Below are 16,683 nucleotides of genomic sequence, written 5' to 3'. Positions count from 1 at the left end.
CTGCCCTTTCAGAACACTCAGGCCATGTCTTAAGGCTGCAGCAAAACCCACCTCTGATGTTTGCAGTTGTCCCCTGTGTTATTTGTGACCGCCCTGTCCTACAGAGGCACAGTGGCCTGCCCTTCTCCTAAAGATGCCTGGTTTCCTGGGCTGCCCTGAGGCTCTGCGGACAGAAAGTGCCAGGGCTTTCTTTTATTTTTATTTGAAGAAAATAAAACAGAAAAGGGTAGAAATAATACATAATTTCAAAACAAAACCCAGTAAGAAATCACTAGTTGATAATTACATATTGTCCTCTTACAAATAGTTGTTCAAGTTACAAAAGTGAAGCATACAAAGTGGACATTCAAACAGTGAGACTGCAAACAGCTGTGTTCAACTCTCCAACAAAAACTTAGTAATATGTTTATCAACCTTACACACTTAACATACATGCAGTTATATCCTTCAGAACACTTGCTATTCCTCTCTTTTTTACAATAGTAATTACACCTTTTGGGTTTTATTACTCCTATATTTCTTATTACTTTTTACACTAGAGACAAAGTGTGATATTTATAAATATGATTCTTGTTTATTTCACTAATGAGGATAGCCTCAAGTTGTCTTCATTTGCCTATGAAGGCCTCAAGATCATCCTTTTTATAGCTGAGTAATACTCCACTGTATAAAAATACCACATCTTTTTCATCCACTCTGTGGTTGACTGGCATCTTAGTTGTTTCCAAGATTTAGCTATTACAAATTTTCCTGCTATGAACATGAGTGCACATATATCACTGTGGTATGACCTTCTCAGTTTTTCTGGGAAAATACCCAGGAGGCGAATAGCTGGGTTGAATGGAACTTCCAATCCTAGTCTTCTGAGAAGTTTCCATACTGATTTCCACAGTGGTCGCACCAGTCTACACCCCCACAACAGCGGAGCCGTATCCCCCCACCCCCAGCCTTGCCAACATTTGTTATCATTTGATTTCTTGATGGCAGCATTCTTTCTAAGATGAACTCTCAATGCTGTTTTAATTTGCATTTCTTGAATGATCAGTAATGGTGAACATTTCTTCATGTACTTATTTGCCATTTGTATATCTTCATCTGAGAACTGTGTGTTCATCTCAGATGCCTATTTAAGACTTTCTTGAAAATGCCACGGTGTTGCTCAAGCGTCGCCTTTAGATCTCTCAGTCACTGGGACTCTGTGTTTGTTCAGCTGGAGAGGCCAAGTGATTTGTTCTTCCAGAAGTTAATCATTTATGACAAATTTCCCTGGCTGATGTGTGTGCTCCATGTTGCAGTCCAGCTAGGGCAGGGCAGAGAGTGTGTTTGCTGTTCAGCAAAGCTTATTTCCCTCTATTTTGCACACTAGCCCCAGGCCACTAATGTTTTTCATTGCCTTCTTCCACCTCCCTTTCTGTCTCCCTCTCATCCCAGCTCCTGCTTCATCCTTTAAAGGTGCAGAACCTGTCTTCACCCACAGGACTCCAGCACAGCTCCCAAGCCCAATGGAGGTAGATCTCAGCAGATCCAGCTTCATGGCCTATGCCTGGTGTGGGCCACGAACAGTGTGCCTGTGGGACGACAACTATTTAGCCTTCCTTCACTCTAATATCTCACCCATATCATCTCCTCTCATAGCACTGGGTCTTAACAACGTGGATGTTTGAGGAAGCAGGGTTGAAGAGAGACCTCAAAGGGAATATGTGATGGGTTCCCCTTGGCTTGCACTCTGTGTGTGCCTGTGTGATGCTTGCCTGTGGCTGCTGTCATCGGGAGTGTGGCTGTCTGCCTTCCTGTCCCACTTTCTCCTGACGTCCAGACATGAAGACGAGGATCTCATGTGAAAGGAGCGGGTTTCCAACTCAGTGAGGGGGCAGGTGAGAAACTGTTTCAACATCATGCAGCCTGAAGCCAGTTTGCAGAGAACTCTTTCAAATTATAAGTTTCATGTGTCAGAAACTTGATAGAAATCTTCCCAAATGTGAATATTGTCCAAGGCAAACTTACATGACATCAACTCCAACAACTGTGATGCTCAAAGAATCTTCTATGCAGTCAATTTTAAAATGTGGTCAACCATGCTGAGAAAAGATCTTTGATATTATAAAATCTTTATCTTATGGAAGGATGCTCAAAGAGCATTATGGCCAAAATATAGGCAGAAAAGTATTACTGAGATTTATTAGGACTTGATTCATCTTTATTTTTTATATTTTATATTTTTATTGATTTTCTTGCCCACTCTTCTGGTATTTGTTATACTTGGCAGTTTAAAAATCCATATTTTTTAATTTATCTGGTATCTATACCTAATTTTTTTTTGTGGTGCTGAGGATGAGCATGCTAGAAAAACACTCTACCACTGAGCTGCACTCCCAGCCCTCTGTACCCAATTTTATTTATGGAATCTCAATGGTTTTTTAAGCTTCCAAATGCTTAGTAGCTAGATCTGTGCCTGATTGCAAGTTTGTAAAACCACTGTATGCTTCTGAAAAAAAATAATTTGTTTAGTAAAGTTTTTAAGTCAAATAGTTTTAGTTTAAAAGCTAAAGACTTGAAAGGGAACAAATCATTTTCATCTTTTTATCCTACTGAGTTATAGGGCATAAACATCTATACTGTAAGTCTCACTCCAAGTATGGGCAGCTGATACACGTGAGCCTAGAGAAGAGTCAATAAATATTAGAAATTGTAGAACACTGAGATTTTTCTGGTTTCTATAAAATAAGGTTTTAACTTAGAGGACATCCATGTCCACATGTCAGACCAACACTCAGAAATCTATAAAAATAAGAAGCAACATCTAGGAGAAAGGGATCTATGTCATAAGAATAATTTGGCTAGTTCTTCAGAACAGTTAGTAATGAGGCACAGCCAAATTGGTGTTTGTCTTCTAACACATCACAACACCAGGTTGCACAGAGAAGGAGGAAAGGAAGGGTGTAATGTGTGTTTCAGAGGGGGTGTGCATTATGTAAAACATGAGTCCCAGAGGAAGGCATGTGCCTTCACTGGGGCTTTGCTGGAGCTTGTCTGGCACTTGGCAGGGTAACTGAGGGGATAGCAGACTGGTAGCACCTTCTTGTGGTGAAGTAACCTTCTGGTACCACTTACAAATAGGCCCCCGTGGACATGAGATAATTCAGATCTGATTACATTGTGGTGGTTCTACAACTGTAACACTGGCATCATAATGCTGGGCCCCAGCTCCAAGGGTTCTGACTCAAAGATCTAGAGATGGAACTCGAGAATGTACATCTTGAATGAGTTCTCAGATGATGATGATGCTATTGCCCAAGCTCCACACAAACCCTGGAAGTTGGACCTGTTTTCTCCCTCTCTTCTTTTTGTTTAGATCTGGCTACAAGAAACTTGGCCACCACCACCTGCATTTTGGCTGAAACTCAAAGACAGGTGGAGGAGAAGAAAAGCAATGGAGTGCAAAGAGAAGCTGCAGGTCTTCTCTGACTAGGGCTGCTGCAGAGGGAGCTGGTGGCCATCAGCCATTCTATGGCTTTCTGCTTTGTCTTAAGCTGAATGTCAGGACAGAAATTTAAGAAGGTATCAGTTATTAATCAACTACTAGTTAGTTGAGGCCAGTTGTTATAGTGGATGATTTCTGGCCTTCTGGGCTGGTTGCCAGAAATAGTAATTGAATTTCCTGTGAGTTCGACTTACAGATTTATAAACTGGCTGGCCTCCTAGGCTGACTTCTGTAAATGATGAGTTAGTTTCCTGGGTTGGTTATTGCAATAATAATGGAGCTAAGTTCTATTTTTGTATATGTTTTGACTGTTATCCAATTGCATATTGTCTTTCAGATATCCAACAAAAGTTTCTTGTCTAACTGAACAAAATCGTATTGATATTGTAATAGCTGAAAAGTAAGTCCCTGTTGGTTCACTCTCTTTAAATTTTTTAATGTTTCTTTTGATTAGTACATGTTTGCAATAAATGATGATTACATTAATTGTGGGGAATTGGTACATGAACACAACACATCTTCATTCTTCTCACTTCCCCTTCTCCTCTTCCTCCCTCTCTTCCCTCCATCTCTTGGTCCCTTTCTCCTCTACAAAACACCTACCTCCCTGTTTCCTCTTCAGCATTAAGCACTTGCTCTATGTCACAAGCCTATCTAGGTAAGGATACAGCCGGATGAAGACAAACTGAGTCTTGGCCCTTTTGGTCTCACAGTTCATGCGGGACAAAAACATTAAGACATATGTCAGTTGTGCCAGTAAGGGAGTGCTGGGAAAGAGCTTTACCCAGAAACACAAGGAGGAAGTGGTAGGTGAAAACGCACAGCAGTGGAAGTGAGGGTAGAAAAATGTGGAGAGCATTTCATAGGCAGAAATGTCATCAGGTATTAAACGCTTGCTACTAGAAAAGCAAACTCCCACAAATCTTAGTCACTAAGCATAACTCCCCCAAACCTCAGTCACGGAGCTCTCAGTCATTTATACCAAGTCAAAGGCCACCACAGCAGCTGTCCTGCATGAATTTTTTTTCCAAGCAGTGACTATGGGATCCAAACTGCTTCCATTTGTCACCATTATCACCTCAGCTCTAAGTGCTCATATGATCTGGGACAGGGACTGAGAAGATGGAATCCTACACATGTTCTTAAGCCTTGGACTGAAGATGACTCATCGCACATCACTGCCAAAATTAATCACCCAGCCTTCCTGGATTCACATGGCTTGGGAGGTAAGGTGGAAGACCAAGAGCCCAGGGAGTCAGTGGTGATTTCTATACAAAACAGGATGTGCCAAGGTCATGGAGTATTTTGAGAAGCCCTGGCTGAGAAGGATCACAGGACACAAGTGGCCAAAGGGAGATGCTGCTACTGGAGAGGAAGGCAGGAGATCGGGCAGCTTGTGAATTCAGGAGTCATGTGAAGGAGTCATGCTTCACTCAAAGGACAACAGAGACCACTGGAAGGAAAGCACTGGGATTATATTACTGACTTCTAGCAGATCAGTTTGGATTCATTCTGAGTCACAAGTTGCAATATTAGGCAAAAAGAGAACAATGAAACATGATATTGTGTAACTTGCAGTCTTAATGAATTCATTTTTGGTTGACAGCAAATACTTAGAATTCAAACGGACTTGGTGTTAAGCAAGTTAAAATTACCTGCTTCATTTAGCAATTCTCATTGCAGGCTCCATCATTGCTCTCCTATGGCTTTAGACATCAAAGTTGAACCTTATTTTGAATGTTAGACATATGAGCAAGATAGTATTTCTATAGAGAAGCAATGCACTGCAATTCTAACTTGAGTGGAAGAAGCAAGTCCTGTGAAATTAAGAACCATAAACCTGTGAGTATTTGTTTGACAAGAAAATCCTCACAATGGGAGAAATTAATGTAAAAATATGGAATTCGAGTGATAATAAAAAGTAAAAGATTCTAATTGAAATCTGGCCCCAATGCTCATGTGTTTGGCCTGTTTCTGAGTAAATCACTTGTGAGCCAGAGCACCGACTTCATTGGGAATTTTGAGAGACTCAACTTTACATTTATTCTGTGAGCATACATGAAAAAGTAAGAGCATGAAAGTGTTTTCTAAGTTTGTGTACCATAAAAGCAAATGCATTCCTCTAAGGAATGTGCACCCCAAGATCTCGGAAATGCAGTGAAGTCTCTTATTGGCTTACTTCTGCTCACCTGCCTGCCCCTGCAGCTTCTATCATCCCATGCAGGATGATGACTTGGCACCTTATGAAATGAAGACACTGGTATTTTGTTACTTGTAAGAGTAATACAGAACAGGGACTCTGGAGTTCTGGGTCTGCCTGTGCAATTGTTCCAGATGCTGGGAGACCTGGGGTGAGTGTTCCTGTACCATCCCCTGAGCCCAGCTAGTTTGGGATCCTCACTAGGCCTCAGACAGGGAACTTTGCAGCTTCCTGTTGCACTGGACCAGCTTGGTGGGTCTTGAGCCTGCCTACGCCACCTTCAGTGACCTCTCAATCCAGAGAACTGGGTGGCCAGAGTCCCAGGAGCTGAGGGCATAGAAGAGAATTTCTAACAGGCTCTGGGGAAGCCTTGGAATAACACTTGAAACACAGAAATATAGGAAAATGACAAAACAAAAGACCAAATTACAATCTCAAACTTCCATGCTATCCTAAGAAACCTTAGGAGCTATGTACATAGAAGAAAATATATGCCACACACCTGAAATATTGGACATAATAGCAAATGAAATAAAGAAGCAACTCTGGGAAGCTTTCAAGGAATTCAAACTAGAAATAATCTCCCAGGTAAAAGAAGAAATGATAAAAGAAATGAAAGAGATGTTGACCATATCTAAAGAAGTCACAGTTAAAAAATTGGAGGAACTAAACAAAAAGATAGAATCCCCAGATGAGCAATATCAGAAATAGAATATATAAAGCAGATGTAAAGAGATATACAGGAAATCAAAAATTCCATTGAAAGCTGTAAAAACTGCCTCAATGAAAGTGAAGGTAGAATTTCAGACCTCGAAGACAAGACTGCAGCTAATGAACAGGAAAGGAAAGATCTTTTAAAAACAACAAAGAATCAGGAAATAACAATTCAACAGCTGCAAGATGATGCAAAGAAAAACAACATAACACTTGATAAGGATAAATGAAAAAGAAGCAGACAACATAAAGGCTGTCATGAGGCTATACAGAGCAGTAATAGCTGAAAATTTCCCAAACATGAGATTGGAAACTGATATCAGGATCACTGAAGCATATAGAACTCCAAATAGATATAACCAAAATAAAACTATACCCAGAAATATAATAATCACCATCCCAGAAATCCAACAAAAGAATAGAATATTAAAAGCTGTCAGATAGAAAAGACAGATCACCTATAAAGGAAAAGGTACCAGAATCACAGAAGACTTCTCAGCACAAAAAAAATGAAGTTGAGAAGAGCATGGAGTGAAATATTTCAGATCCTAAAGGAAAATGATTTCCAACCTAGACTGATGTACCCTGAAAAACTGTCCTTCAAAATGGATGGAGAAATAACACACTTCCATGGCAAAGAACATAAGAAGAACTTCATGATCACCAAGCCAACCTTGCAAAGAATACTGAAAGACAGTTTAGATACACTTAGGAAAAAACCACTAAGCAAAGCAGACAATTAAACAATGGAAAGATAAAGATTCAGCAGCAGAAAGATAACAGGTCAACAATAAACCAATGTACAACAGTTATAACCATTAATGTAAATGGTCTCAATGCACCAATTAAAAGAAACAGACTGGGAGAACTGATCAAGAAACAACATCCAACCACATGCTGTCTACAAGAAACCCATCTAACCCAAAAGGATACTCACAGACTGAAAGTAAAAGGATGGAAAACAATATTTCATGCAACAGGAACCCATAAAAAAGCAGAGGTACCTATTCTGTGTGCAGACAATGTGAACTTCAAACCAAGAAGGACAAGAAGAGATAAAGAAGGTCATTACATACTGGTTAGGGGAAAATTTCAAGGGGAAGAGAAAACAATCTTAAATATATATGCACCAAATTCCAGAGCACCCAGTTAAATAAAGCAAGTATTAACAGAAATGAAAAATCAAATTAGTAGTAACACAATTATAACAGGAGACCTTAACACAGCATTGACACTAAGGGATAGATCCTCCAAACAGAAAATCAGCAAAGAAATAACAGAACTGAATCATACCTGTGAACAAATGGACTTAATAGACAGATACAGAGTGTTACATCCAACAACATCAGAATACACATTCTTCTCAGCAGTACATGGGTCATTCTCTAAAATAGACAATATATTAACTCACAGAACATATTTAAATAAATGCAAAAGAGTTGAAATTATCCCTTGAATGTTATTGGATCATAGCACCATGAAATTAGAAATTAATGATAAAAGATACTGCAAAAATCCCACAAACACATAGAAACTGAATGACACACTGTTGAGTAATCAGTGGGTCACAGGTGAAATTAAAGAAGAAATTAAACAATACCTACAAGCAAACAAAAATACAAACACAACTTAGCGGAATCTGTGGGATGCAATGAATGCTGTCCTCAGAGGAAGATTTATTGCACTGAGTTCCCATATCAGGAAAACAAAACAAATACAAATAAACAACCTGATATTACACCTAAAACATCTAAAAAAAGAAGAGCAAGTCAAGCCCAAAGCCAAAAGAAGAGAGGAAATCATAAACATCCAAGCGGAAATTAATGCAATAGAAACTAAGAAAACAAGCCAAAGAATTAATGAATCAAAGAGTTGGTTCTTTGAAAGAATAAATAAAATAAGCCCCTAGACAACCTTATTAAAAAAAGGGAAGAAAAAGCTCAAATTCATGCAAAAAGGAATGAAAAAGGCAAAATCCCTACAGACTCTGTAGAAATACACAGATCATCAACAACTATTTTGAAAACTTCTACTCTCATAGGTTTGATAACACAGAAGAAATAGACAGATTCCTAGAAACATATGAAGTACCAAAGCTAGGTCAAGAAGATGTAAAATTGCAGAGTAACCCAATCTCTATTAATGACATTCAAAATGTAATTAAATCCTTACCTACACAGAAGAGCCCAGGCCAAGATGGATTCACTGCAGAATTCTACAAGAAGTACAAAGAGGACTTAATGCCGACAATCCTCAAACTCTTCAGTGAAATTGAAAGGGAAGCAATCCTTCCTAAGTCATTCCTGGAAGCAAATATTACTCTAATACCAAAACTGGAGAAAGACCCAAATAAAAAAGAGAACTGGGGAGAACTGAAAAAGATGGCAGATAGATAACAGCAGCTACAGTGGCTCTCTGAGACAGCCAGGTTAAATTTCAGGAATGGTGCAGTGTGGGGAGTCCTAAGCAGAGGGAGATATACCCTGCTGACCCAGGAACAAACTAAGCTGAGAGAAACCAATTGGAAATGCAATCCCAGTGCGCCACGTGAGAATTGGTATAGCTGGGATAGCCTGCTAGTTGCAACTCACTGGAGACACAAATATTCTGAGTGGGAATCAGCAAACCAAATTGGGAGTGGAACTGGCAGGGAGCCCTACATCGACCTGCAGTGGGTGAGAGGAACCTGCATCGACCTGTGATGGGTGAGAGGGCCGGGGGCCCTCTCCTAGTCAAAGAGGCTCCAATAGAGGACGTTCTGAGACTGGGCAGACTGTCTGGAACAGGGTGCTGCAAAGACTTCAGTCACATATTCCACTCTCAAGCTGGATAGGTGGGGAGATCTTGACTTGGGTGATGCCATGGACTGAGGCCCAATAAGCTACACAAACCAAGGTCCTGTGCCTGGCAGTGCCACCCAATGCAGTGAAGCCTTCATTAGGTTGACCTGGAGGGGAGAATCCAGCATAGGCTGTGGGGTCTGCACTTCCTAGCACACTTTAGTGGGCGGGACCACCTAGTCAGTGCGTGTCAGACAAACTGAAACTGAGAAAGAAAGAAACTGGACATCCTATATACGCCTGTATGGGAGGAAAAAATCTGAGAAGAGGAGGCAACAAGAAAGAGTCGGTCCCCAATCCTGAGAACACTGATCCAGGAAAGGCAAATGCAAAGAGCAATGAGGACAGAAAACATGCAATATCAGGCATGGCACCAATACACATAAAACAATATCTTCAGGACCTCATAGACGAGTTCAAAAGTGAAGTATTTAACTAAGTAAAGCAAGATATAAGTAGAATAGTTAAGGAAATGCTAAGCATCTCCCAAGAAAAAACAAATGGTAGAATGGAAGAACATAAAAGGGGAGAATTGTATGATGGAGGAAATGGAGAAAATGGAGAAAATGAAGCAGGTTCAAAGAGATTACCAGGAAACTAAAAACACTATTGAAAGCTCGCATAACAGCTTGAAAGAAACTAAGGATACATTATCTGAACTGGAGGACAGGTTTGCAATGTGGGAGCATGAAAGGAAAAACTTCTTAACAATAACAAGGAAACAAGCAGTAACAATACAAAGGCTAGAAGATAAGAGGATCTGTAACTTAAGAATTTAAAGGAAGAAGCAGGGAGAGGAAGGGCTGGGCAGATCTGGGGTGCCTGCATCCACCTCCCCGTCTGTCTGGAGGACTGTGGATATCTCAGCAATCAGGCGATCATCACCAGTTCCAGAGGCCCTGTGGCCTGCAGTAAGTGCTCAGTGCACTCTGCCCCAAGCCCAGACTGTTCAGGACCCTCCAGGCTTCCTGCTGCAGTGAAGTGGATAAGTGGGTTTGAGGCATCTACATCTGCCTCCCCATTCTGGCTGCGCTTGGAGAACTCTGGAGTTTCCAGCAAGCAAGTGGGCACACACTATCCCTGGAGCCCAGCCTATTTGGGGCTCCTGCACCATCTGGGTGCAGAGGAAGGACTGGGTGGATCTGGGGCACCTGCAACGCCTCCTGTGTGTCTGGAGGACTGTGGATATCTCAGCAAGCAGGTGAGCATCACAGGTTCCAGAGGCCCCACAGCCTGTGGTAAGTGCTCAGTGCACTCTGCTCCAAGCCCAAACTGTTTGGGACCCTCCAGGCTTCCTGCTGCAGTGAAGTGGATAAGTGGGATTGAGGCATCTACATCTGCCTCCCCATTCTGGCTGTGCTTGGAGAACTGTGGAGTTTCCAGCAAGCAGGCGGGCGCACACTATCCCAGGAGCTCAGTCTATTTGGCACTCCTGCACCATGTGGGTGCAGAGGAAGGGCTGGGCAGATCTGGGGTGCCTGCATCCACCTCCCTGTGTGTCTGGAGGACTGTGGATATCTCAGCAATCAGGCGATCATCACCAGTTTCAGAGGCCCCGCGGCCTGCGGTAAGTGCTCAGTGTACTCTGCCCCAAGCCCAGACTGTTTGGGACCCTCCAGGCTTCCCACCACAGTGAAGTGCATAAGTGGATTTGAGGCATCTACATCTGCCTCCCCATTCTGGCTGTGCTTGGAGAACTGTGGAGCTTCCAGCAAGAAGGTGGGTGCACAGTGTCCCTGGAGCCCAGCTTATCTGCAACTATGGAGTTCTAAATGGGCAGAAGAGGGACATTGGTTCTAGAGGCCCAGTGGCTTGGGGGAACTGGGTGCCTGAGTCCCAGGAGCTGCGAATATAGAAGTGGATATCCAACAGACCCTGAGGAAGCTTTCAAATAACACTTGAAACACAGAAATATAGGAAAATGACAAAAAGAAAGACCAAATTACAACCTCAAACCTCCAGCCCATCTCAAGAAACCCTAGGAGCGATGTATATAGAAGAAAATATATGCCATTCACCTCAAATATCAGACATAATAGCTATTGAAATTAACAAGCAACTCCAGGAAGCTTTAAACGAATTCAAACTCGAAATAATCTCCCAGGTAAAAGAAGAAATGATAAAAGAAATGAAAGAGATTCTGAATATATCTAAAGAAAACACAGTTTAAAAATTGGAGGAACTAAACAAAAAGATAGAATCCCTAGATGAGCAATGTAAGAAACAAACAGAATACATAATGCAGATGCAAAGAGATATACAGGAAATCAAAAATTACGTGGAAAGTGGTCAAAACTGCCTGAACGAAAGTGAAGATAGAATTTCAGACCTTGAAGACAGGATTGCAGCTAGTGAACAGGAAAGGAAAGATCTTTTAAAAATAACAAGGAATCAGGAAATAACAATTCAACAACTGCAAGATGATGCAAAGAAAAATAATATAAGATTGATAGGGATTAATGAAAAAGAAGGGGACAACATAAAGGATGTCAAGAGGATATTTAGAGAAGTAATAGCTGAAAATTTCCCAAGCATGAGATCAGAAACTGACATCAGGATCAGTGAAGCATATAGAACTCCAAATAGTCATAACCAAAATAAACTACACCCAGACATATGATATCACCATCCCAGAAATCCAACACAAGAATAGATTATTAAAAGCTGTCAGAGAGAAAAGACAGATCACTTATAAAGGAAAACCTATCAGAATCACAGCAGATTTCTCAGCACGAACAATAAAGTCAAGAAGAGGATGGAGTGAAGTATTCCAGATCCTAAAGGAAAATGATGTCCAACCTAGACTGATGTACCCTGCAAAACTTTCATTCAAAATTGATGGTGAAATACAATACTTCCATGACAAAGAACAGCTGAAGAACTTCATGAACACCAAGCCACCCTGCAAAAAATATTGAAAGACAGTTTAGATACACAAAGGAAAAAAAACACTAAGCAAAGCAGATAATTAAACAGAACAGAAAGATAAAGAGGCAACAGCAGAGAGATAACATGTCAACAATAAACCAGCATTTAACAGTTATAACCATTAATGTAAATGGTCTCAATGTACCAATCAAAAGAAACAGACTAGCAGAATGGATCAAGAAATAAAATCCAACCATATGCTGTTTACAGGAAACCCATCTAACCCAGAAGTATACTCATAGACTGAAAGTCAAAGGATGGAAAACAATACTTCATGCAGCAGGAATAAAAAAAAAAAAAAGCAGGCATAGCCATTCTGTTTGCAGACAACGTGAACTGTAAACCAACAATGACCATAAAGGACAAAGAAGGTCACTACATACTAATTAGGGGAAAACTCCAAGAGGAAGAGATAACTATCTTAAATATATATGCACCAAACTCCAGAGCACCCAGTTATATAAAACAACTACTAACCAAAATGAAAACTCAAATTATCAGTAACACAATTGTAATAGGAGACCTTAATACGCCATTGACACCAAGGGACAGATCAACCAGACAGAAAATGAGCAAAGAAATAACAGAACTGAATCACACCTATGAACAAATGGATTTGATAGACATATACAGAATGTTCCACTGAACAACATCAGAATACACATTCTTCTCAGCAGTACATGGATCATTCTATAAAATAGACCATATATTAGCTCACAGAACATATGTAAACAAATGCAAAAGAATTGAAATCATCACTTGCATGTTATCGGATCATAGCACTCTGAAATTAGAAATTAATGATAAAAGATACTGTAAAAATCCCACAAACACATGGAAACTGAATAATACACTCTTGAGTAATCAGTGGATCACAGAAGAAATTAAACAATACCTACAAGAAAATGAAAATGCAGATGCAACATACCGGAATCTGTGGGATGCAATGAAAGCCATCCTCAGAGGAAAATTTATTGCACTGAGTTCCCATATCAGGAAAACAGAATGAATACAAATGAATAACCTGATGCTACACCTCAAACAGCTAGAAAAAAAAGAGCAAGTCAAGCCCAAAGTCAAAAGAAGAGAGGAAATTATAAATATCAGAGCAGAAATCAATGCAATAGAGACTAAGAAAACAATCCAAAGAAAAAAACGAATCAAAGAGTTGGTTCTTTGAAAGAATAAGTAAAATCGATAAGCCCCTAGCCAACCTTATTTAAAAAAGGGAAGAAAAAGCTCAAATTCATGCAATAAGAAATGAAAAAGGTGAAATCACTACAGACTGTACAGAAATACAGAAGATAATCATCACCTATTTCAAAAATCTCTACTCTCAAAGGTTTGATAACACAGAAGAAATAGACAGATTCTTAGAAACATATGAAGTACCAAAGCTGGATCAAGAGGATGTAAAACTGCTGAATAACCCAATCTCTGTTAATGAAATTGAAAATGTAATTAAGTCCTTACCTACAAAGAAGAGCCCAGGCCAGATGGATTCACTGCAGAATTCTACAAGAAATACAAAGAAGACCTAATGCTGACACTCCTCAAACTATTCAATGAAATTGAAAGGGAAGCAATCCTTCCTAAGTCATTCCTGGAAGCAAATATTACTCTAATACCAAAACCTGAGAAAGTCCCAACTAAAAAAGAGAACTATAGACCGATCTCCCTAATGAACACAGATGCAAAAATCCTCAATAAAATATTGGCAAATAGGATGCAGCAAATCATCAAGACTATTATACACCCTGACCAAGTGGGATTCATCCCAGGAATGCAGGTATGGTTCAACATACATAAATCAATAAATGTAATCCACCATATCAATAAAGCCAAAAGTAAGAATCACATGATCATTTCTATAGATGCAGAAAAAGCCTTCGATAAGGTCCAACATTCATTCATGATAAGAACTTTACAGAAAATTGGAATAGATAGACTTTACCTCAATATAATAAAGGCCATTTGTGACAAACCAACAGCCAGCATCATACTAAATGGCCAAAAATTGAAAGCCTTTACTTTAAAATCAGGCACAAGGCAAGGATGTCCTTTATCACCACTCCTATTTAATATAGTACTGGAAGTACTAGCCAGAGCAATTAGACAAGAGAGCGAAATAAAAGGGGTAAAGATAGGAAAAGAAGAAGTTAAATTATCATTGTTTGCAGATGACATGATACTCTACATAGAAGACCCCCTAAACTCCATTGAAAGACTCTTAGATATAATAAATAAATTCAATAATGTAGCTGGATACAAAATCAATACTCAGAAATCAATAGCATTCCTACCCACTAACAACAAAATCACAGAGAGGGAAATAAGCGAAACCACACTCTTCACACTAGCAACCAAAAAAAATGAAGCATTTAGGAATTACTCTTATGAACGAAGTGAAAGACCTATACAAGGAAAATTATAATACACTGAAAAAGAAATTGAAGATGGTCTCAGAAAATGATAACAGCCCTTGCTCATGGATAGGAAGAACAAACATTGTGAAAATTGCCATTCTCCCAAAACTGTTATACAGGTTCAATGCAATCCCAATAAAAATACCATCATCATATCTTATAGATCTAGAGAAATCACTCCTAAAATTCATCTGGAACCAGAAGAGACCTAGAATAGCAAAGGCAATTCTAAGCAGCAAAGGCAAGGCAGGAGGCATCACAATCCCTGACTTGAAGTTATACTACAAAGCAACAGTAGTAAAATCAACATGGTCCTGGAATCAAAACAGAGATGAAGATCAATGGAATAGATTAGACGATACAACCACAATGACAAACACACTCAACCACCTTATCTTTGATAAAGGAGCAAAGCAGGTTCACTGGAACAACGACAGTCTCTTTAATAAATGGTGCTGGAAAAATTGGCTCTCCATTTGTCAAAAACTAAAGGTAGATCCATGCCTATCACCATGTACTATATTAAAATCTAAATGGGTAAAAGATCTGAATATTAAAACAGAAACACTAAATCTATTGGAAGACAAATTGGGTAGAAAGCTTGAAGACATAGGAGTAGGTAGAGAATTCATGAACAGGACTCAAACCGCATGGGAAATACTTCCCAGAATCAATAACTGGGACCACTTCTTATTAAAAAATTTCTGCATGTCAAAAGAAATCTCCAGCATAGTGAAAAGAAAACCCACAAACTTGGAAAAGATTTTAGTGAACTCCCTCTCAGACAAGGGGCTCTTGTCTAAAACAGATAACGAATTAAAAAAACTCAGACCCCCAAAATTCAAAGATCCAATCCAAAAATGGGCATCTGAGATGAATACGCACTTCTCAGATGAAGAAATACAAATGGCAAATACATACATGAAAAAATGTTCATCATCATTGGTCATTAGAGAAATGCAAATTAAAACCACACTGAGATTCCACCTCACTCCTGAAAGAATGGCCAGGATCAAGAAAACCAATGACAACAAATGCTGGAGAGGCTGTGGGGAAAAAGGAACTCTCCTACACTGTTGGTAGGAGTATAGACTGGTACAGCCTTTGTGGAGGTCAGTCTGGAGATTTCTCAAAAAGCTGGGTTGGAGGTCCTATTCAACCCAGCTATTATACTTCTGGGCATACTCCCAGAAGAACTGAAAGCATCATACCACAGTGATATATGTGCACCTCTGTTTATAGCAGCACAATTTGTAATCGCCAGATCTTGGAAACAACCCAGGTGTCCATCAACTGAGAAATGGATAAAAAGTTGTGGTATTTCTATACAATGTAGTATTATTCAGCTATAAAGAAGGATCACATTGCTATATTTATCAATAAATGGGCGCAGCTGGAGACCATACTCATAAGTGAAATAAATCAATCTCGCATGCATGAATACCGAATAGTTTCCCAAATGTAAGTAATGGTTCAAATATATAAAAGTATGTGGTAATCATGATTCCCCATTATGTGGCCTTGAAGCCTTATAAAGATTTCACTTATTAATTGAAATGGCTTTATTCTGGGCTTCTTGATATGGAAATATTTAAAGCTATAGTATATAAAGTTATATTCAAATATTTCAAGGAAAAAGACAGACACTATGGTAACTACTATTAAGTCAGGTTATTTGGTGGTGAAGCACTAGGTTGCTGAAACAGTAATGCTTTGACCTGTTTTGTTATGTTGTTATGTCCTCTTTTATCTCAATCTCTCCCTTATTCATTAAAAGATTATTTAATTATTTTTTATGGTTTTTTGAATTAAGGGGAAAAACTTAAAAAATTATCAGGATATATTATAGTAACTTTTTGATTTCCTATTTACTTGATTTGAAGTCCTGTAATACTCCCACTATCTTGTTTTGACTGATTAGACTCTGTTCCATTCTGTATGATAGTATCAAGTTTGAGGATATAGGCAACTACTTTGAAGGCAATAAGATTCACTAAATGCCCATTCTGGTTTGACTATTATCTCCTTTGGAAGTCCTGTAATGTTTACAACGTTTAAGTTTTATTGGTCTTGTTCTCTACTGTTGTTTTCAAC

The sequence above is a fragment of the Cavia porcellus genome, unplaced genomic scaffold, assembly GCF_034190915.1.
Source record: "Cavia porcellus strain 051 isolate PalLab524CR breed Dunkin Hartley unplaced genomic scaffold, mCavPor4.1 scaffold_2, whole genome shotgun sequence".
NCBI classification, from domain to species: Eukaryota; Metazoa; Chordata; class Mammalia; order Rodentia; family Caviidae; genus Cavia; species Cavia porcellus.
The sequence above is the reverse complement of the archived record's forward strand: the minus strand, read 5'-3'. Positions refer to the sequence as shown.